The 17,777-nt window shown below is 38.1% G+C and overlaps 1 protein-coding gene across 3 annotated transcripts in view; it reads right to left on the bottom strand.

The window, feature by feature from the left end:
- SLC16A7 (solute carrier family 16 member 7) overlaps positions 1-17,777 on the bottom strand; it is a 78,664-nt gene that overhangs the window by 54,862 nt on the left and 6,025 nt on the right. Inside the window, exon 1 of one of the 3 annotated variants that reach the window (XM_035331831.1) lies at positions 3,697-3,742. The exons of the other annotated variants lie outside the window; for them this stretch is intronic. The gene's annotated coding sequence lies outside the window, so the exon portion shown is untranslated. Of the gene's footprint in view, positions 1-3,696; positions 3,743-17,777 lie in introns of those variants that run through there. 3 annotated transcript variants of the gene reach the window in all.

Here is a 17,777-nt window from a genome sequence, read left to right as displayed (position 1 = left end):
AAAAAAAAAAAAAAAAAAAAAAAAAAAAAAAAAACTTCACATAATGTGTTCTATGAAAAACAACTAAATATTCTTTCATATGAATAAAATTAATATTCAGATTAAATACTTTCAGATGTGCGCCTTTATACAAATGCAGTGAGCTACAATTAAGTTTAACTTACTCTTAGCTACTTATCACCCTCACCAATAAACAGAGCATAAATCAGATGGAGTTTCACCCAGAAAAAAAAAGTTACCTCACTGAATAAAATTTTGCCATTTTTACATCTTTTCTTTCTTTGCAAAGTCACAGCCCATTCTTACCTTTTTTGATCTTTCCGTGCTTAAATTTGAGTCCTACAGTTAAAAGTTCATTATCAGCTTACCAGCTGTCAACTTACTATTACTACTCCTAAAATAATTAGAATTGTTATTATAACCTACTACTCCTTCTCTAGTTTCTTCATACACCAAATATTTATTGCTAGTTTTATATGTGCATTATCCATGTAAATCACAATCCCCATATCAGAGTTCAAAATGCAGTGCAAAAATTACAGTTTATAATTTTCATACCTTATTTAATTTGCATACGTATAGTTCATAGCTTGTGCATCAGTGTACATCACAAAGAGTGACATTTTTATGATCAAATAAATGAATGAATTATGATACATTGTTTCTAAACCTATAATACTAATTTGTTGCAGTATAATGAAAGTACAGAATTTTAAATGTGACAATGCAGATAGCTGAGTGTTTTGCCAGAATTTTCAGGACCTTCAGGATCATGCATCACATATGGTAATTTTATTTGAGGTTGATGGCCATATCCATTTGTCATCTACAAGAACTTGATTCCATCCGTTTTGTATTGTTTTGAATCACCAGATGCCACTTTTTCCTTCTCTAAAGACTTGCCCTCTGAGCGTGTAGGAGTTAGATCTGGTAGAATTATTGTCATCTGAACTGAGATGCTTTACAGATCTTGAGCACCTTACCAGTAAAATAATAATAATAATAATAGTAATGATAGTAAAAAAAACTTGTCTCGATCTCCCTCTTTAGCTGAGAATATTATTTTTCAAATTAGTTGCTGCACTTAAGCTATGTCTACAGAAATGGAAAAAAAATAAGAAAAAAAAAATAAAAATTTGTCAACACATATGCACCGCCCAGGGACATTTTTAAAGGCATTCTTTCACATTCCCTACAAGACTATATTTAAAGTTGCACTTCTAACTTGAATAATATAAAATTCACAAGTTCAAATAAAATTGTGTTGAAAAGTTTGTCTGCGTCTAAGTGTCATTATAATTTTGCCACTTCTATTTTAGTTACTTTCTTCAAGTAATTTCTCTCCCTTGTTTCCATGTGCAATCCACAAAAACATAACAAAACAAACAAAAAAAAAAATAGAGAAGTATGCAGTCATGGCAAAAGCTCTTAGTGAAGTTCAATCATGATTCATTATCATCACATAGTAATGGAATATCTCAGTGGAAACACCATAAAGCAATGTTTAAACATTATGCAGTGATTGTTTTATAATGTCTGCAACTACACTGCACACGTTATGTGGGTCAAGCACAGTGCTTCCTTTCTCTGCGACTTTTGGGAGGAAAGGCAGGCTGATTTTTATTCTTCTTTTCTACTCCATTTCTTTCAATTTTCTAACTCTTTAAGGGGACAGAGAGATGTATTAGCAAGTCAACTTTGTGTGACAATCTTTAAAACAGTTTTAGAAAGTAAGCTAAAGCAAAAGGAATTGTCATCATATTGAAGCTTCACTAAGGTTGCATGTTGCATCACACTTGTTCAAACAAGACTCCTTTATGTAAAGATACAGAGGCCTCTCTACATTTATCCTCTTGGAATGCCATTCTGTTATCTCCTTCTATTTTTACTAATACTAAATGACTGTTTTTACTGTTGGAGAGTTATAATACGTGAGTTGTACATCAGGATGGGACTGTGTGAAAAAACACTGGGGTTCCACTGCCTGGTGAAAAACAGTATTTTTTTTCTAATCTTCCCAATATTTTCTTTTTTTCAGAAACAGTTTATGTATAATGTTTTCACATAGATTTAACAAGGAACATATAATGAACAAATAAGAATCAAAAACATAAAAAATACTCAATGTAAATTAAGTGTGAAAACTGTTACCACTGACCAGTTGAGTAATTTTTGATTTTGTAGTCTGACCTAGTTATTATGCTTTACTATATGGGAAGCCATTAGAGTGCTTCAGAAGAACAGTGAAGATGACAATGAAATTCTGGTCACTGAGCCATCTCTAGTGAAGTCTAAGACAGTTTTGCGCTCTGATTTGAGCTCAGTAAGCACAGAATTAGATCTTGAAGCTGTAAACATTGATAACAGAGGTAAAATAAAAACTGAACTTAAAAACACCATCCTATCTCCATGAAATGAGCTCAGTAAACACTTGTCCACAATATTGTATAAACAGCCACTGTAAAACTGCTAATGCATCAACCACTAGCAAAACTGTTTAGGTTGGTTGGAGGTTTGGGGGGAAGAGGAAAGGGTTATATATGAAAGTTATATATGAAAAACAGAATTGGAAATTACTATTTCATTTGCTTCAAAGGAATCTAATAATTTTAAAGCGCCTACAGCTAAACCCAGTCATAAGACATTGAGTTCTGAGGTTGCAAAAGACTGAAACAAACTTACTTGTGTCAGTGAAATAGACACCCACAGTGCTTGCTTTAAAAGCAGTCCATCATTCTTTATTATAAAAATGCCTGGAACTGCAGAAGAACCAACTGTGTAAGTGCTCAACGAGGTGGAATAGCCTTCGTTCCATTACTTGGTTCCACGCAAGGGTCTTATGTTATTGCTGCCATCCCAAATGCTTATGAAAATAAGATGTATATGATAAAGACTTTTCTTGTAAGTAAAATTGATATTGCGTTTATAAATTGTATGTTACTTCAGAACACATGAGATTAATTTTCCCTGTAAGCCTAGGCTCTAGTCTTTATTACCACACGTGTTGCCACAGAGGTCATCTACCTTGCCTGTTGCCTCAGCCGTGTCCAACTTGTCTTCAAATCTTCTTCCTGCCCTCATTCATCTTTTCATATATTAGTTGTGAGGTTCTTAAGTTTCCTAAAAGCTGTGCTTCTGCCAAACACTTTGCTTGTACTCTTTATCACCGTCTTATCATTCTGCTAATTCAGTCCAAGTCACATAGCCACATAGCAACTTCCATCACATCCTTCATTCTAACTCCAATTTACATTTCACGCCCATCAGTTCTGAAATTGGACCTGAGCTACACTGATCTGAGCTACTTCTTCAAGTTCAGCCTTAGAAGTCTCATCTTTGAACTCTCTTTTCTCAGAAATGTTGGCAAAATACGTGAAGAAAAAATGCCAATCAAATCTATAAAGCCTGACAAGACCAGGGAGTTTCACCATTCAGTCGTACTAATCCTTGTTATAAATATTTAGAGGCAGGAGGAGTGTAAGAATATTTCTTCTTTAAAGCACTTCGCTTTTTTTTAGTCAATATACGCTATATAATCATTAAAAAGCCAATAGCAAATATTGTGCAACGTGTGCTGGTGCATTGACTTGTCTTGCATTTAATTAGTCAATTAGTTTTGCATGTATTACCACAGTAATCTGAAACTATCTATTACACAAAGTAAAGCTAAAAGGAAATAGAAAAACAGCACATTACCTGGAAGGGAGCTGCTGTCCAAGACAATAATCTGAACTTGATAGATACAGAGCCTTTGTTCTGTTTGAACATTTAAAGACTCTTTGGAGACCTGATTGGCTGATAATCACACATGATGTTTGGATGGTTTATTTTGTGTGACCAACTGCCAAACCAACATGCATCTCAAATTACTGAGGCACAAGAAGTTATGGTAAAGCTCAAGACTCAGAACATGATCCCACAGAAGTGCATCCTTTGTTTATGATATCTGCATAGGGTTTCTTTCACAGTTTCTTTGTCTGTCATACAGGACTTTTCTTTATCATCCCCTGTAGAAATGTGTGCATTCAAAAGTGCATTTAAATGCTATAGCCTCTAAAATGACTGCTACTATCTGGGGACAGCTGCACATCACTTATGTCTAATGCTGCAGGAGTTCAGCATTTACAGAGATGGTGGGTGTGAACTTGCCATTTAAAATGTAGAGCATTAGTATGATTTTGTTCAACCAATTAAAAATTTAACACAAAATGCTCTAAAGATCATAAGCAGAAACTTAAAAGCAAAATGCAGGCACTCAATCCAGCTAATAAGTTCCAAAAGTCTAATATTTTTTCTCATTTGAAGAAAATTGTCCAGCAATTGACTATAAATATGCAATTAACTTAGACTTTTTTAGACTGTTCCATTTACAGGCATAGTAAAATTCCACATTAGGCTTTGCAGAGTATTAGAAACTTCTTTGTATTAATAAGCAATAGTAGCCACTACATTAATCAAAAAGCTGTGCTTTGCTGACAATAATGTAGAATTTGCTTCAGAGTTCCAGAATTTATTTTTTATTATTTCTTAAATTGTACAAGAACACACCATTTTTTGTATAGGAAAAAAAAAATCTAATTATTTGCCATACTGATGACAAAATAAATGCGTATATAAAAGGCAAGTTGTATCTTGGAACAAATCACAACTTCAGTGATGAATTCTAAGCAAAATGCATATACAAGTTCACTTCATAACATCTTCCTTTTTAATTCAATAATGACCGTAACTATTTTGCTGGAGAAGCAAATAAAATGTGTACATATTGTTACAGTTGTTATTTTTCACCAGTCTCATTCACTATGCCTTGACCCGATAAATGCTGGAAGGGATGAAACTGCACGCTGAAGTGAAATGGAGAAAAAAAAAAACATTCTGATGACTCAGGGTAGAAAAAAAAAAAAAAATGAAACTTCTTGTTCTGAATATCCACTGTGCAACAAATATTAAAGTCTCAAAGGTCTTAAAATTGCATTGTTTATGAATTTTAGGCAGTCTCTGGGACAGATTATATGAGAAAAGTGCTGTAACTTTCACAGCCCAGCACTTGGAATATTCATAGGGAAAGAAGCAATTCTTACACCACTTTTTTTTTTTTTTTTTTTTTTTTTTTTGAAAATAATGATGCTAATGATGAGCAGTATTCGTAAGAGCTGTGGCTATCTGTCACAAAAACTGAGACAATTTTCAGAACTCCTATAAAGGCACCCAATGCAAGGGTTACTCAAAGAAAAAGACTGGCCTAAACATGAGAAAATATTATCATTTAATTGATCTCTGTACTGCCTAAAAATTTAATTTGAAGCTGAAATGGCTCCTTCAGGAAGGATGAAATATAGTGAAGATAATATGTAGCAGGGATAGGTAAGTCTCGAATGTAGAACTACAGGGAGGGCTCTTTGCAAAGGGCATTCATCTCAGCACTGAGGACAACAGCAGGAAGGGAACATGTTTGCTGACAGAAGCACATAAGAGAAAAAAAAGGAAGTAAACACAGGTTGTTGAACTTTGACAGAGAGCATGTGGTAACAACAATATCGCGTTTCCTATTATTGGGAAGAAATAGGAAGCGAGCCATTGTTTGTGCTGGACTCCCTCTGTTAAGATTTTGACAACTTGCATGTAGATTGCAGGGTGCAGCTTCTCACTTGTGTCAGCAAAGCTGTTCCCCCCACTGTGGCCTTCAGGAGGGGCCCTTCCTTTCACAGGCTCCCCATCCCACCCAAGGAGAGACGGGGCCGGGGAAGATAAATCAGCTGCAACCTCCAGATGACTGGCAACCATCAACAGCAGATGCAGAAAAGAACATCAACACTGGGTACCACTCCAATGTCCCTAGAAGGTGAATCCGCAGCTGACCTCTGGAAACACTGAATGCACAGTCAACACCAGCAAGCACAGCACAGAACAGCATTAACTTGGCACCACAGTGGCGGATCAGAACCGGCTTTTGTCCACCCACTTCAGATAGCAAACAGAACAGCTTAAATCCACTCCTACAACAATCCTAATCTTCTAAATTCAGGGAAGTGAGCATGAGGTAGAAGGTCAGAGCTCACGTTAAAGTGTGCTTCTGAGTGACAGAGCTAATTGGCACAGGGCACAAAGGTGGCAGACAGCTGGCCTCCAGTTCACTGTCAGCTTGAACTTGACTAAAATAAAGTTAATGCTGTCTTGGACTGCTGTCTACAAAAATGTATAGAGTAACCAGTAGGGCTACTGCTCAACTCAATGTACAGGACTAATCTAGCAGGGTATTTTGTGAATAATAACTGCAGTAGATTTTTAAATATGGATCTAGCTACTTGAGAGCACCTCTGATACGGATGCCTTGATGCAGCTGCCTTACTGCACCTTGCTGCCCACTCACACATACGCACATACTCATTAAATTTAACCACTCACTCCTGGAAGAGACCCAGACCCCAGAAAGAGGCTGAGATTTTATTCTCAGATCATGAGATTAAACTGTAAAAGTCTAAGTAGGTTCACAATGATCATTTACTTCAGATGCTCAACTTCCAGTCTGTTTTGCAACTCACTAATGTCTATTCCAGTACAATTCCTGCTTATTTACAGACACCTAAAAATTAATCCCATTTGCATACAACCAAGTGATATCTTTAACACTCCAGAACAATTTGTCCTTCAATCACAATTTAAGGATGTTGGCTTTCTTGAATGCTTTATGTTAGCAGTAGTAATAGTGCTTAAAGCTAAATAATGGTTTGTTCTAATAACAGGGATTCGGTCACAGTGTTTTCTGTTATTTGTTTATTTATTTTGGTTTGATTCCCTCCAATACCTCAGATATTGGTGGAGAGTCTCAATTTATCCTGCATATTCTACTGCTATATAATTTTAGCTTTTCATATTTTAGGAAAGATTAAGGTTTGTAATAAAGCACTTACAGGAATTCTTTGGCTTACACACAATGTGTCAGTCTTTCTGATTTAAGGAAGGGATTCATCACAGACATTGACACTGACAGTGCTGACATTTACATGTGATCTCAGTATCTGTGTTACGCTTATAGTCAATGGGCAGAAATGGGCTTTTGGGATGTATCTCACTGACCTTTTTAGATGTCTAAGCTACAATGAAAGTATTTGTTGCCTAAAAGTGCCTATATTTCACCATTATATAAAGTGAGTTTAGATAACTAGCTCAATTATAGATATCTGTGCTGATGAACTCTGCATTTGATCAGATGAAACCAGGCCTACATACTCATAATACATTTTCTTGGTATGGCAGGAATACTGAAATAATGACCCATGTGCTTATTCCAGTCAAATGCTTTTAAATGTTAGGTTTGGGGGAGTAGGAGGTGATTTTTCTTGTTTATTCGACTCTTAATAAAATAAGAAATCAAAAGTATGTGTTCTGGATTCTAAAAATGGTTCTTTTGATCTTCCTTGAACTAGATCCACACCTTGACAGCATGGTGTTGAAAACTGAAATTTTCCAATTTTTTCTGTATTGCTCAGAAAAAAATAAGCTCATTTTGGCTGACTAATGAGTCTCTGAACAGCATGTTCTGCAATACTCATATTTTGTGCAGGATTTTCTTTTGCTGTATTTATAAAATGTGCAACTCAGAAATGCTGCATTACTAATGTTTTTGTGGCTATCATGGGTACATAGAAGAAAATGTATAGAAAGGGAAGGTAAAGATACACTACCTCATGCTTTATGTACATACCATAGTCAACTAATACTATCCTCTTTGAAAGTAAATCTTCAGGACAAGTCTTATATAGCAAAAGCAAATCTCTAGCTGTCTTTAGACAAAAAAAAAAAAAAAAAAAAAAGTGACAAATTTGACAAATTTCATATGTGCCATATTAATTCATAATTTACTCAACCAAGTCATCACATAAACCATCCAAATAAACACCAATTAAAACTTGAAAAAAATGTTCAATGATTTACAGAACAACATAGAGGACAGCTTACCTTATGTAAAGACTGGACAATTGCCCAGAGCTGCAAAATTGGAGAGGCAGCATTTTCAGAGCCAATTTGTGACTGCACTGATTAAATTGCTAATAAGGCATTAATTTGCATAAGGTACAAATACTTTGTCTCATATTTTTTCTGGGATTTTGTGAGACTGTACTTTGTTGTAGCTGAATACGTATCATTCTGAAAGTCTATAAAATGTGTGGTACTAAATACAATTTCTTGTGAATGTTGGAGTAGAAGCAAGAGAATATATTTTATTAAAGGCAACAAAATCACTAGTAGGCAAGTAAAGTGATCGTCCAGCTCTACTCTGCGCTGGTGAGGCCTCACCTTGAGTACTGTGTGCAGTTCTGGGCACCACAGTACAAAAAGGACATTCAACTGTTGGAGAGTGACCAGAGGAGGGTGACGAAGATGGTGAAGGGCCTGGAAGGGATGACATATGAAGAGCGGCTGAGGTCACTGGGCCTGTTCAGTCTAGAGAAGAGGAGGCTGAGGGGGGACCTCATCGCGGTCTACAACTTCCTTGCGAGGGGAAGTGGAGAGGCAGGTGACCTATTCTCCATAAACACTGTGATAGGACCCACAGAAACAGGGTGAAGCTGAGGCAGGGGAAGTTCAGACTTCAGGAGGAGATTTTTCACTGAGAGGGTGGTTGCGCACTGGAACAGGCTCCCCAGTGAAGTAGTCACTGCACCAAGCCTGTATGAATTTAAGAAACGTTTGGACTGTGCACTAAGTCACATGGTCTAAACTTTTGGGTAGACCTGTGCGGTGCAAGGAGTTGGACTTGATGATCCTTATGGGTCCCTTCCAACTCGGAATATTCTATGATTCTATGAAAACAGCAAAGGATGTTCCTGATGATATAGATACTGGATATGCATATGGGAGAATTCACTACTGACCCGAAAAACAGTAACTGTTTGCCAGATAAAGTGACAAACTTTTTGAATGAGGCCAAGAATTTCCTACTAAATCAATTTGCAGGAAAAACAAACAAACAAACAAGCAACAACAACAACAAAAAACAGGTAATATTCAGTTAAAGTTATTGTCTGTGAATTATTTTTAAAGTGTTATCATTCAGGCCTGAAGTTTTGTTGACTTAGATAACTGCACATACACAAGAGCTTGAGTAATAAGACATGCCTTAAGGCATGATAGTACTTAATAAAAACAAGTTTGAGTGTGTTAGGTATGAAGAAAATGCAAATCTGAAAGTTACGTTGCATGTTACATTGCCCAACACTGTGTGAACTCAGCCTTTTGGGCTGGTTCTTGCTTGATTCTCCTGCAGGCACTCATTTTCAGTGGTTAGCATTAAGAGAGAGCAAGAAGTGAATGGAGAAGTGGAGAAGACTGTAAGGAACCATGAAGAGACAACAGCAGGACCAGGCAGAGCTGCTGTACCTGGGCAGTGAAAAGAAAAAAAGGGTTTTCATCTGCCTCCAAGGTGAGGAATGGAGAAGAGGCAGTGATAATAACTCTCCCTCTTGTACACCACCCTTCAGAATTAGCCAAACACACTGGTGGGCTGGTCACAAGCTGCAGCACACCAAGGGCTGTGTGCATCTGTGCACAAGTTGCAAACGCTCAGGCTGAAGAGAAATATCAGTAGCTTCTTTCTCACTACCTCTAATCCAGCACTCACTGCAATGGCACTGCTTTGAAGACACATGCTCCCTACCAGTCTGCCAGCCCTACACAGCAGCCACCGCTGCATCAGCCTGCCCCACAGGAGCACATGCTGCCAGCCTGCCATCCACTCTGCCTCCTTAATCCACCAACCTCCAAGGCTGATGGGTTCACCCCTGTTACTGTTACAGCTCTAGAAATTCAAGCACACATTCAAGCCAGCATACAAGGTCCAAGTCAAGAAAAACTCCACAACTGACTTCAGGCTTGTTCACCACAAGAATGATGTTTAATGTTTCCCCTAGTCTTCTGACCATCTTACGTTATCTCTATGAATGTATACACAATCATACACAAGATAAAGGAATGCACTACCTCCAAAATTATTTTTAAGGCTACAGATGGCTGTAACTCTACAAGGGCAGACCTAACAGCTGTTCTTATCTCAGTATCACCTAATGCATTAAATAAAGCAGTATAAACATAGCCACTAGCTTTCTTATGTTTTTTTGTTTGATTGGTTGTTTTTTTGTTTTTTGTTTTAAAAAGCTCATGAAGGACATAGATGAACAAGTCATTAATATGTTTGCAGTTTTTCTGCTTTACTCAGGTCACTTCAAATTCTAGTATTGAATCCCTTCATTTATCTTTCATGGATTATTGTGTTTGCAGGCAAGTGTATTTTTTTAGAGTAGAAAAACGTCTTTTTGTAGTCAGATCAGATAATGTATTGAGCCTAATTCTGTAGAACTGAGTGTGTGTACATGAGGATTAGTTAGATATACAAAAGAAAAGGTGTTCTTCACAGGGGACTGTATGCAGTGAAGGCATTGCAAAATATAAGGGAAAAGGAAAATGAGCTTGAATAGAATGGTAACACTGTCTTTTCTGGCAACTTAACTTTTAATGGTATTAGTCTTGTGAAAGTCTCCTGTAACTCTTAGTTTTAACTTGGCAAATATATGTAGTTGCATAATTATGTTAAGGAAAAACATTTGTGTCCAGCCTGTAAGAAAATACAAATGGTCTACAGCTTTTAGGTTTACAAATTACATATATAAATCTTTAAATATGTGTTATATTTGTTGGAGGTTCAGTTTTCATCCAAATGATGAAAAACAAGTAAGCAGTAAGTGTAGGTGTACATTATAGTGGGAACGTGATAATTGTACTTGAGTATTTATTACTTCACATAAGCAGAGTGACAAAAGTATTCGGCAATTGATGAAGTAATTTTATTTAAAGAAAAGAAGGAGATACAATGCTTACTGATTAAAGTATAATTTATTTCTACTTTGCCTAGAGGGGCAGCTGTGCTGGCAGAAGCCCTCAGCCCTGAGGGATAGACTCTTGGCTGTAGTATCTACCACAGTAAAGGAGGTTTATTTTTATGGGTGGAAATCCACACAAGTCCTGCCAACGGAGACTCCTCAAGAGAGATACAAATTTTATGCAACTCCCAGCTGGCCTGAATTCTGCCACAGCAGCACCTTTCCCTCACAGCTCACTTTCCTTTTCTTTTTTCTGAACTAATCAGCTTCTTTCAAGCCACCCTGAGTATTTGAGAAAAATATAAGAGCTTTAACAACCACAGACAAAAGATTCAGATTGTACAACTTTGTTATAGCTCTACAGCAGCTATTTTGTGCATGTATGTGCTTTTTAAAGATGGTAAACTTAGCAAAAACAGCTTCTCAAAAGTCAGCCTATGGTCCACAAAAGAACTGCTCAATCTGATCTAATATTTATCCTGCTGCATTTTAGGGTTTAAAATAAAGCCAGTTCTCTGACAGTACAGGATGTCCTTTCTCTTGGAGGCACAGAGCTTTTTTAGGTACCTTGGACTACAATACCTTCCCTTAAGAGCAGGGCAGCAAACGAGTTGATGCATTGCTGGACTGCCAGAGAATGAAATCCCAGAAGCCTGATGTAATTTCTTTCCTTTCTCTACTTTCAAAACCTTGCATCTTCTCACTGCTATCACCAGCATTCCTATTCCTCCTTGAAGAATCACTGCAATTGCCAATTCTCTGAAGGGAAGAAAAAAAAAAAAAAAAAAGTCTTACATAAGCTCTTCTCTCTTTTGGACAAACAGTATTTTTCTTGGTTCCCTTTTGCAGCAGAAAGTAGGCAGCCCATATCTCCCCAGCAGCCCAGGTAAACTTGTCTACCAAGTGAAGAAATAAACAGGGATTGCCTCAGGCAAGGTCAGTGGGACAGATGAAATTGACCATGGGAGCACGAGTTCAACCAAATACAAAAGGTTCCACACTGTGTGGGGTTTGGATAAATAACTCAGGTCTAGTCTTTTAGGAACACAAATGCAAAACGTTCCCTTCTTGATTGGGGTAACAAAAAAGAAGACACGAAATTAATGAACTTAGCAGGGACTGACCAAATAGTTCAACCTCAGAACAGTGAGAATAGCCATGAAGTAAGTGTTAGCCACTTGGCACTGGAAAACATAACCTGCTCTGCTTTGGTTGGATCAATAAAAACTTCCTTCGTTACTAAAGTCCTTCATTCTTTAGGGGTCTAAATTTACTATTAAGTCATGTCTAAAGGGTCATCAATTCAGTTCTGACAGTTCACGGGGTAAGACAAAGCAATGGCAGTGATGCATCTTCTCCAAGTATGTAATTTTTTTGTGTTCTTACTACGTCTAGAATCTACATCTCCTTACTCTCCAGTACTGACAACATGCAGAGCAAGTTCCCCTCCTTAACCCCCATGCCTTCTTTCACACTGTTCTCCTTGAAAGAAGTATTCTTCCTTTTCTATCTATCCATATCTATTAGTCCTTCTATGAACCTGGTCATAGAAATGTTCCAAATATCCTCTGCTTATAGAACTGTATCTGCTTTTCAATGTACTTTTAAACTAGGTTGTTAAGACTACGGTTGTAACTTCTGATTTAATTCTGTAAGAGTGTTAGTTAGATGAGAGGATTGGTCTGAAAGTAAGATTTAAGCTCCAGTTATTAAGAGATAACAACCTCCTTGTCCAGGATCCAATAACACTGAAATTAAAGAACCCAATTTAGGTGCCTATAATTTAGGTTTGATGAGACTATTTTTCTGCATTAAAAAAAAAAAAAAAAAAAAAAAAAGTATTTGTACAGCTGGGGTAAAGCTGGTAAATGGAAAAAAAAAAAAAAAAGTGTAACTACCTTATTAGGGTCAAAAACATATTCTCTGTCATCAATAAAATGATAAAATGTATCATTCACTATTCTGAAAGAACCCTATTCTGTTAGACTAGCAATTTGAGTATAATAATTTTAAAATAAGCTTGTATGTGTCAACAACAATACTTCTGCTAATTTTTCAGGAAATAGGTACAAGGAAAAGAAAAAGAAAAAAAATGGCCTTGTATATGCATTCATGAGTGAGAACAACAGGATTTAAATCATTATTTTAGATATACAGCTTTTAAGCAATACTTAAATAGATCCAGAAGTGCAAGCTGATTATCTAGTTAAGCAAGAATGTCTAGTTTCATTAACAGCCGTTAATGCTTTCAGAGTCAGAAGAATGGATCAGCACTCCCTTATGCATTTGGGCAGTATAGGACATGGCAATGTACCCATGACATATCTTCATTTCATATGTCAGAGCACTTTTTTCATGGCACTGAGGGACAGCCACCTGTGCATGTGCAGATGAACCTGGAAAACACACACTGTAGAATGAGTTCACAGGCTGCATGCTTGTACTGGCTTCACAGTGCCATACAAGCAGTAAGTAGAGAATAATGCCTGTTTCACCTGCCCACCACTAAAGCACCTGAACAAATCCATACTGCAGAGTCCACATCTACCACTCCTGAGGTCACCAGCTATTATTACTCAAGGAAATCTTAAAGATCTCATCTTTAATCATTTTTACAGTGTTATGTGTAATACTTTTGAATGAATATTTTTGCAAAGTACTTCTGGAATCCAAGACATTCTCAACCACCAGGCTAAACAATAACCATAAAACTCAACACTTTTTATTTTTGAGATTCTAGTATTACTGCTTGTGAATTGTATTTTTTGATTGCTAAAACTCTTCTCATATTGTATTTGGTATTCAATCTTTTATTAGCATCCTGTTTGACAGATATAGTAGTATACAAGGCACCACAGACAAGACTGTGTGCCCACTGTGAACAGATAACTCAACAGTTCATCAAAAACAAAATCCTTGCTAGCTATGGCCTACAATAACCACATAGATATAATAAAAGCAAAAGCCAACGTTCTTTCTACTCCTTTCCCAATAAATAAATACATAAATAAATATCTGAAAACAAATAAATACAATTCAGAAAATATGACCCATTATTCGACTTCTCCTAGCTTTAATGTATTTGCCTCTGTGAAATTCCTCAAAGTTAAATTTAAAAATTATATTTCCTCAGGTTAACATCTCTTGCCCTTCTGCTCTATTTTTAACTCTTACACTTGTCACCCTTCTCAGGCTACATATTCTTTATCCTCACCATAAGGAGGCAGAATTAAAAAAAAAAAATGTAAAGAATGTAAACACTTGTAAGTCTAAAGATAGCATGAAAAAATACATAAATACTTGTTACTATGGAAGAGCATCAACTATGCCATATAAAAGCTGTCTTACAAGTGAGCATGTTTGTGACAGTTTCCAGTTTTAAACACAGTATGCTTGTAAGATGAGCAGAGTAGAATAGTAACTTCACCTTTTACCTTGAGGTATTATTATCATATATAATATATAATATATAATATATATTATTATAAAGGGGGAGAAGGAAAATGCTCTTACAGAATGGGGACAAAGAAAGACACAGCACACATCAAAGGACAAAGAAAACGGATACATCAAAGTATTTGTCTGGAAACAGGGAAATCATTTTTCCTTCTCCAAGTGATACAGGAGCCAACAAGGAGAGGTGCTATGCTTAATCTCATTCTCATCAAGAAGGAGAAGCTGTTGGGTAATGTGAAACTTGAGGGCAGCCTTGGCTGTAGTGACTATGAAATGGTGCAGTTTGGGATCCAGAGGGCAGGGAGGAGAGAGTACAGCAAGCTCACTACCCTGGAATTTGGGAAAGCAGGCTTTGCCCTCCTCAGGGATCCTCTTAGTAGAGTATCATGGGATGAAGCCCTGGATAGAAGAGTGGCCCAAGAAAGATGGTTAATGTTCAAGGGTCACCTCCACCCAGCTCAGGAACAATGCATTCCAACCAGAGGAAGTCAGGCAAAAAATGCCAGGAGGCCTGCAAGGATGAACAAGGAGCTTGTGGCCAAATTCAAACAGAAAAAGGAGGTCTAAAGATGGTGGAAGCAGGGTGGGCAAATAGCCTGGGAGGGATACAGAGACAGGGAACAGGTCAGAAATGCCAAAGCTCTATTAGAATTAAATTTGGCCCGGGACATCAAGGGCTACAAGAAATGCTTCTGTAGATACACTGGTGATAAAAGAAAGACTTAGGAAATTGTGGGCCCTCTCCAGAAGGACATGGAAGACCTGGTCACCAGGATATGGAGAAGACTGAGGTACTCAATGACTTTTTTGCCTCAGTCTTCACTGGCAAGAGCTCAAGCCACATAGCCTGGGCCCAAGAAGGGAAAGGCAGGGACTGAAAGAATGATAGGAGGGACACTACAGACCCACTGTAGGAGAAGATTGGGTTTGAGACCAGCTAAGGAACCTAAAGATGCACAAGTCCATGGGATACATCCACGGGTGAATGTATCCACCACGGGATACATCCAGGGGTGAATGTATCCACTATGGGATACATCCAAGAGATACACCCAAGGGTTCTGAGGGAACTGGGGGATGTCATTACTAAGCCACCGTCAATCATATTTGAGAAATTATGGCAGTCCAGTGAAGTCCTACTGGCTGAAGCGGGGAAACATAACTCTCATTTTTAAAAAAGGAAAAAATTAAGACCCAGGGAACTGCAGGCCAGTCAGTCTCACCTCTGTGTCTGGCAAGATCATGGAGCAGATCCTCCTGGAAACTATGCTAAGGCACACAGAAAACAAGAAGGTGACTGGTTACATCCATCATGGCTTCACCAAAGGCAGTCAATACCCTTAGTAATGCCTGACAAATCTGGTGGCCTTCTACAACAGGTTTACAGCATTGGTGGATAGGGGAAGAGCAACTGACATCATCTAGCTGGACTTGTGCAAAGCGTTTAACACTGTCCCCTATGATATCCATGTCTCTAAACTGGAAACATGGATTTGACAGATGGACCACTCGGTGGGTAAGGAATTAGCTGGATGGTTGCACTCAAAGAGTTGCAGTCAACCACTCAATGTGCTGGTGGAGATTAGATTCCTAGGGGTCAGCATTGGGACCAGTGCTGTTTAACTTCTTTGTCAGTGACAGGGACAGCAGGGTTGGGTTTGCTGATGACACCAAGCTGTGTGGTGTGGCCAACACACTGGATAGAAGGGATGCCATCTAGAGGGACCTGGACAAGCTTCAGCAGTGGGCCTGTGCAAACATCAGGAAGTTGAACAAGTGCAAGGTCCTGCACATGGGCTGGGGCAATCCCAAGCACAAATACAGACTGTGTGGAGAATGGATTGAGAGCAGCCCTGAGGAGAAAAAGGGATCTGGGGGTGTTGGTTGATAAGAAACTCAACAATAGGCAGCAATGTGTGTTTGCAGCCCAGAAAGCCAACTGTATCCTGGGCTGCATCAAAAGAAGTGTGGCCAGCAGGTTGAGGGAAGTGATTCTCCCCCTCTTGCTCTGCTCTTGTGAGACCCCACCTGGGGTGCTGTGTTCAGCTCTGGGGCCCCCAGCACAAGAAGGACATGGAAGTATTAGAACAAGTTCAGAGGAGGGCCACAAAGTGATCAAGGGACCGGAGCACCTCTACTATGAAGATAGGCTGAGGGAGTTGGGGTTGTTCAGCCTGGAGAAGAGAAGGCTCCAGGGAGACCTTATAGCAGCCTTTCAATACCTAAAGGGAGCCTACAAGAAAACTGGGGAGTGACTCTTTGCCAGGGAGTATAATGCTAAGATAAGGAGTAACAGTTTTAAACTAAATGAGGGTAGATTTAGATTAGAGTTTAGGAAGACATTTTTCACTCAAGAGGGTGGTGAGGCACTGGAACAGGTTGCTCCGACAAGTTGTGGATGCCCCATTCCTGAAACTGCTGAAGGTCAGATTGTATGCACTTTCAGCAACCTGATCTGGTGGGAGGTGTCTCTGCCCATGGGAGGGGGTCTGGAATTAGATGTTTTTTAAGGTCCCTTCCAATTATATGATTCTATGATTTTGGTAATAATTACAATAAATATTTTTTATTTTAAAAAATAAGGCAAGTCAAAGCAAGTGATCCAAAAGACTGAGTCTTCAGAACAAATCAGAAGAGTCTCTTAAACCTTACAGTGTGCAAACCAAGAGTAACACAGTGCAAAAGCACCACGGAATGCAAATCAAGATTCAGAACTGGAGCCACAGAAACAGAGGAATTGCCAATTTAGCAGTACTGTTGAATTCTTTGAGTGCATCTCTAAACATAATTGACAGAAAATACCAGTGTGCTTAGGTGTCAGTTTTAAATGCCCTTCCTTGATTTTTCAGCCTCATGTCAGTTTGGCCCTTACATTCATCAGCTTTGCTTATAAACCCCTTCCACTATTCTAATATAGCTAAAACCGAAACAGGCCATGTACAGTACTCATAATGATGTAGTATTGTGTATGAATGAGAAAATAAGCTAAATTGAAATAATACTCTCGTATCCAGCATAACCATATCAAAACATCACTTTCTGGAAAACTCTATCAGAAAAACATGAGAACAAAAGCCCATACGCCTCTAGCCAACATAATTATATCTGCAGAAGAACAAGTGAAAAGGATCTCTTTTCCCATTATTCTGCACCAATACAATGCATACTTCATGCTTTATACATACAGGCCATTATGCCATATTCTTTTCTATGTATTTTCCTGAAATATGCAACCCAGAGGTCACAAAATATACAAGCTTTTGTCACTCCTTACTAAAACACGGTGTTGTGACTTCTAATCATAGGCTACCGAGTCCCCTTTTATAGTGCTGATGACAGGAAGAGAAAGAGGATGCCTAATGGAAGACAGACAGTTAGGACCTCTGTGTGATACAATGAGCAAAGATGTCATAAATTCCTAAGCGCAGAAAGCAAGGTCTTAAT

Source organism: Oxyura jamaicensis, chromosome 1 (assembly GCF_011077185.1).
Source record: "Oxyura jamaicensis isolate SHBP4307 breed ruddy duck chromosome 1, BPBGC_Ojam_1.0, whole genome shotgun sequence".
Classification (NCBI taxonomy): Eukaryota; Metazoa; Chordata; class Aves; order Anseriformes; family Anatidae; genus Oxyura; species Oxyura jamaicensis.
This window is presented reverse-complemented; position numbering and strand designations above follow the sequence as displayed.